The sequence below is a fragment of the Otolemur garnettii genome, unplaced genomic scaffold (assembly GCF_000181295.1).
Source record: "Otolemur garnettii isolate 467f Iridium unplaced genomic scaffold, OtoGar3 scaffold00001, whole genome shotgun sequence".
Taxonomy (NCBI): domain Eukaryota; kingdom Metazoa; phylum Chordata; class Mammalia; order Primates; family Galagidae; genus Otolemur; species Otolemur garnettii.
In genome coordinates, this window is record NW_003852396.1 from 24,093,061 (window position 1) to 24,099,249 (window position 6,189).

The following is a 6,189-nucleotide window of genomic DNA, read 5'->3' on the forward strand; positions in this document are numbered from 1 at the left end:
TATGTAGTAAATACGTGTAGTTTGGGGAAATGGTTCCCAGGGAAATTTGATAAAATCCTTGGTTTATGCATTATGAAGAACGTAACCACATAGAGCAACTCGAGGCTTAGCACAGTGTTTGCTCCCCATATTGCTCAGTAAGATGTTTGGATGGAGCTTTTCCTGGGCTAAGTGAAAAGCTAGAGGTGGAATAATAATGATAAGCAATTTACAAAGTGGAGGTTGAAAGTTTTGCATGAGTGGTGAAGTCAGTGGTAATGAATTGCTATCCGCATTTAAAAAATGAAACAGATGTGCAGTGGCTGTAAACAGCAGCTTCCTTGGTAGTGCGCGCAACCCGTTGCTTGTATAGGTTTCCCTGAGGGACCTTACAGACAATCCTTTCTGATACATGTTCATGAGTTAGACCTTGTGCTGTCCCCAGTCTAGGCTCCAGACTGGTATGTGTGGTGCCTCTGGAAAGCCCTAAGGCTCTGTGGCCAGGTTTACATTGGCCAAGTCATCATGTCCATCCACACTAAACTACAGAACAAGGAAGCATGTGATTTGAGGCCCTATGCAGAGCCAAGTTCCAAGTTCTCTTGCCGCCAGAAGATTCACAAGTCTAAGAAGCGGGGCTTTGCCAAGTTTAATGCAGATGAATTTGAAGACATGGTGGCTGAAAAGAAGCAGCTCATCCCAGGTGGCTGTGGGGTCAAATACATTCCCCATCAGGGCCTCCTGGACAAGTGGCAGGCCCTGTACTCATGAAGACTTCCACTGTGCTGCCCCCACATTCGCATCTACTAGTAAATCCTACTTCCTGTCCAAAAAAATGGAGAAAGAAATAGAATGAAATGTAGCATGCATTGTATACAATAAGGGTATTCCTTGAAACTTTTAAGGTCATTGTATTTGTAGATAGTGTGCTACAGTTTAAAAAGCATTCCTTGTTGGATTGTAGTCAAAAGTCATTGATCTGGACAGGGATTAAAGGAGTAAAGATGGGTTGTAGGGGGATGGAGTTTAAAGAAGCAATGTGGAAAAGACAGTAGGGTATGTAGGTTCTAGTATTTACTGAAACTGGGGTTCCTTTCCTTTTGGTTTTTTGATGTTGTTTTCTGTTGTTTGAGACAAGGTCTCACTCTTGCCTGGGTGCACAGTGGTGGGCTCAAACTCTTGGGCTTAAGCAGTCCTCTTGCCTCAGCCTTCTAACTAGCTGGGACTATAGGTACATGCCACCATGCCTGGCTAATGTTGTTTGTGAGATGGGATCTCACTGTGTTACTCAGGCTGGTCTCAAATGATCCTTCCACCTTGGCCTTGCATAGAGCTGGGATCATAGAAGTAAGCCACTGTGTCCAACCTACCTAAACTGTTTGATTTTGAGCAAATCACATTTTTTCCTGAACCTTATACTCTTTTTCTTTCTCATTGTCCTGAGAACCCTCTCTGCCTGACTTCACTCCCATATCTGTTTGGCAAGACTCAGATATCCCTTTTCCAACACCTGCCTGCTCCTGGTATACGTTGGATACTTCTAAATATTGGTTAAATTGTTGAGAACCTTTCCCTTAAATCTATAGGTACTTTCTTTTTTAAAAAATATGAGACAGAGCCTCAAGCTGTTGCCCTGGGTAGAGTGCTGTGGCATCACAGCTCACAGAAACCTCCAACACCTGGGCTTAAGTGATTCTCTTGCCTCAGCCTCCCAAGCATCTGGGACCACAGGTGCCCACCACAGCACCTGGCTATTTTTTGGCCACAGTTCTCACTGTTTGGCAGGCCCGGACTGGATTCAGACCCACTACCTCTTGTTATTTGGCTGGCGCCTTAGTCGCTTGAGCTACAGGCACTGAGCCCTATTGGTACTTTCTCTGGGCTTTTATAGCTACCATCCTGTTTAATCCTCTATTTATAGCTTTTTATTTTATTTATTTATTTTGAGACAGAGTCTCACTATGTCACCCTTGGTAGAGTGCTTGGTGTCATAGCTCACAACCTCAAACTCTTGGGCTTAAGCTATTCTCTTGCCTCAGCCTCCCAGGTAGCTGGAACTACCGGTGCCCACCACAATAGCCTAACTATTTCTTTGTTGTTACTGCAGTTGTCATTGTTGTTTAGCAGGCCTGGGCTGAGTTCGAACCCACCAGCCTCTGTGTTTGTGGCCAGCACCCTAACCACTGAGCATGGGTGCCAAGCCTATTTATAGCTTTTTTAAAAAATACATTTCTAATTTATATTTCTCTTATAGGTTATAGGTCCTGGAAAGGAGATAGTTTTATTCATCTGTATATTCTCAGTACTTAACACAGTGCCTGGTGTATAATAGTTGTTTCATTAAGTGTTGGAATGAATAAATATTTTTAAAGGGGTATATAATAGATGATTCAATAAAACAGTTATTGAGCACTTACTATATATCAGGCTTTGTGGTAGGCATAGGGATAGATACAAATATGTGCAAAACAGTAATAACTTGCCTTGAGAAGTTGAGAGATTAAGAAATCGAAGTGTAAGCACATAGAGTTGCTGACAAAGCTATCAGTATTAATGTCTGGTCATGTGGTTGCTTATGCAGTTCACATGTAACTTCCCATTTCTGTGTTTCCTGTGTCACCAGAACCAGGCAGCAAGTATGTCCCTCCATTCTGATTAATTTTCTCAGAAATCTTGTTCTGATATTGTGATCTAATTCCAAGAAAGGTTAATTTGAGGGCGTAAAAAGAGCCTACCTTTTTATATCAATTAGGAGAGGTAGTTAAAAAAATCTCATTATGATAATGGGCTTGTCAATTTCTACTTGCAGTGGTAGCAATGCTTGCTTTATATACAGAAGGTGCCCAAAATTATACACATTTCAAGAAAGGAAAAATCTATTAAATTTGTAATGTTCAAGTCATGTTTGACTTCTGCAATTACAAGAGATGTTCAACATGACTTGTATAAATCTTTTATTATCTGTATATATTGAGTATTACAATTTTAGTACACATTTTTTCCTTCCTTAAGATGTGTATATATGTTTTTGGCACCCTCTGTATTTTGAGGCCACGTTATAAAGTGCATATACTTTCAAAATTACTTGTCTTCCTGGACCTTTGAACTACTGATCTTTACAAAGTGACCCTCTTTACCTTTGTATCATAGTATTCTATTTTTTTTTTTTTTTTTGAGACAGAGTTTCACTATGTCACCCTGGGTAGAGTGCCATGGCTTCACAACTCACAACAACCTCAAACTCTTGGGCTTAAGCGATTATCTTGTGTTAGCCTCCCAAGTAGCTGGAACTACAGGCACCCGCCACAATGCTCAGCTCCTTTTTGCTTGTAGTGGTCATTGTTGTTTGGCAGGCCAGGGCTGGATTTGAACACGCCAGCCTTGGTGTATGTGGCTGGCACCCTAGCTGCTGAGCTACAGGAACCGAGCCCACAGTATCATTTTTGTTAGTCATACAGCAACATTCTACTGAATATTACATATACCTTATGTAATTTTTCCCATCCTTTGACTTTCAACCTGCCTGTGCTCTTATATTTTAGATCTGTCTTTTAAAAACAATATATAGCTAGATTGTGTTTTTGTTTAGTGAAAGTCTTTGTCTTTTAACCTAGTTTAATTAATTCAGATTTATTGTGCTTAATACAGTGAGACAGTCTTTGTCTTTTAACTGATGAGTTTAACCGATATACATTTATTGTGATTATGGCAATGTTAAGATTTATTGCAAATATCTGGCATTGTGCCTTCTGTTGTCCTGAATTTCCTATTCTTTTTTCCTTTGGATTGAATATTTTATTTCCTTTTCCTCATTTTCTTTTATCCCTTTTACTCATTTGGAATTTATGCTGTCTAATTTGTTAGAAGTTATATTAGATGTTTTTTATTATGGATACTTTTTAAAATCTTTAAATTTAATAGGTAATACATGCACATAGCTTAAACATTGAGCATTTTTAAAGTATATTATGAGGAATCTCCCTTATGTCTGGCTGCTTCCATCTATTCATTTCTAATCCTCCTATATCTATCTCTATAATACATGTTACCTGTATATTTTAATATAGATTATAATTATAGATACAAATCAGATATTCTGTTTAACTCTTCCACTTATACAAATAATAGCATAAAGCACAACTTTCTCTATATTGGGATTTTTTTTTTTTTTACTTCATAGTTTATCTTAATACTCTTTGTATATTGGCTCGGCACCTGTGGCTCAAGTGGCTAAGGCGCCAGCCATGTACACCCTAGGTGGCGGGTTCGAATCCATCTGGGGGCCCACCAAACAACAATGACGGCTGCAACCAAAAAATAGCCGGGCATTGTGGTGGGCGCCTGTGGTCCCAGCTACTTGGGAGGCTGAAGCAAGAGACTCGCTTGAGCCCAGGAGTTGGAGGTTGCTGTGAGCTGTGATGCCACGGCACTCTACCCAGGGGGACAGCTTGAGGCTCTGTCTAAAAAAAAAAAAAAATACTCTTTGTATATTAATATATGAAGAGTATTCTTCTCTATGTCTTTTTTGAAACAAGTAAGTGGTATTACATCAGTTAGTAGAGCTGTAACTAAATGTCTTTATTGATAGACATTTACATTGTTTTCAAGCTCACTCTTTTAAATAGATTGCAAAATGTTACATTAGTTTATTTTTAGAATAAATTCCTAGAAGAAATTGCCTGGCTAAAGGATATAATCTTAAAATTTTGATTATATGTAATGTTGCCACATTGCCCTCCAGAGGGTTTGTAACTATTTACACTTCTACCTGCAACGTATGAAAATACCTGTTGTCCCACAGTCTTGCCTACATAGCTATCAAATTTCTGGATTTTTGCCAGCCCAATGAGTGAAAAGCAGTATTTGAGTATATATTTAATTTGTATTTTTTTTTTTGAAGTTTTTGGCTGGGGCTGGGTTTGAACCCACCACCTCCGGCATATGGGGCCAGTGCCCTACACCTTTGAGCCACAGGTGCCGCCCAATTTGCATTTCTTTTGTAAGTCAACATTGATTATCTTCATGTGCTTAAAAATCATTTGTAGTTCTTTTTTGTGAATAATGTGTTCATAACCTTTGCTCATTTTTTTTCACAGGGTTGATGGACTTACTGATTTGTAGGAGCGCTTTATGAGATTAGCCCTCTGTAATAGGAATTGCAAATTTTAACAAAAATTGATGATTTCAAACCCAATTTGTTTTCTTGTCCTGGGTGCATGTGTGTTTGTGTGTGTATGTATGTGTGTTGTCATGTAGGATTTGTAGGTTTCTGTATAGTCACTCTGGCTTCTGGGCTTCAAATCATAGTTCCCAAACAGAAGTTATAAAAGAAATATACTACGTTTTAGTCTATTACTTTTTTTTTGCAGTTTTTGGCCAGGGCCAGGTTTGAACCCACCACCTCCAGCATATGGGTACCACCCTACTCCTTTGAGCCACAGGGGCCACCCTATTCTATTACTTTTATAGTTTTATCTTGCATTTAAATCTCTGATCCAGGGTGGTACCCATAGCTCAGTGGGTAGGGTGCTAGCCACATACACTGAGACTGGTAGGTTTGAACCTGGCCGAGGCCAGCTAAAACAACAATGACAACTGCAACAACAACAGCAACAACAACAAAAAAGCTGGGCACTGTGGCGGGCACCTGTAGTCCCAGCTACTTGGGAGGCTGAGGCAAGAAAATCGCTTAAGCTCTAGAGTTTGAGGTTGCTATGAGCTGTGTGATACCATAGCCCTCTCCCCAGAGGTGGCGGGTTCAAACCCAGCCCCAGCCAAAAACTGCAAAAATAAATAAACAAATAAATAAAAATAAATTCTGCAGAGTCTCAGGTTACAAAATTAGTGTAGACAACTCGGTAGCATTCCTATACACCAGTGATTTTCAACTAGTGTGCCATGAGAGGATGTTAAAAAAAATTTAAAGATCATTATTAAGGCGGTGCCCGTAGCTCAGTGGGTAGGGCGCCAGCCACATGCACTGAGGATGGCAGGTTTGAGCCTGGCCCAGGCTGTCTAAAACAACAATGACAACTGCAACAAAAACAAATAGCTGGCGTTGTGGTGAGCACCTGTAGTCCCAGCTACTTGGGAGGCTGAGGCTTAAGTCCAGGAGTTAGAGGTTGCTGTGAGCTGTGAAGCATGGCACTTTACCCAGAGTGCCAGCTTAAGACTCTGTCTCAAAAAAAAAGAAAAAAAAAAAAAAAAGAA

General features: G+C 40.0%; 1 pseudogene; it reads left to right on the top strand.

Moving 5' to 3' along the window:
• Positions 1–269: 269 nt before the first annotated feature.
• On the top strand, positions 270–380 carry LOC111724577 (annotated as a pseudogene).
• The last annotated feature ends 5,809 nt before the right edge of the window (positions 381–6,189 follow it).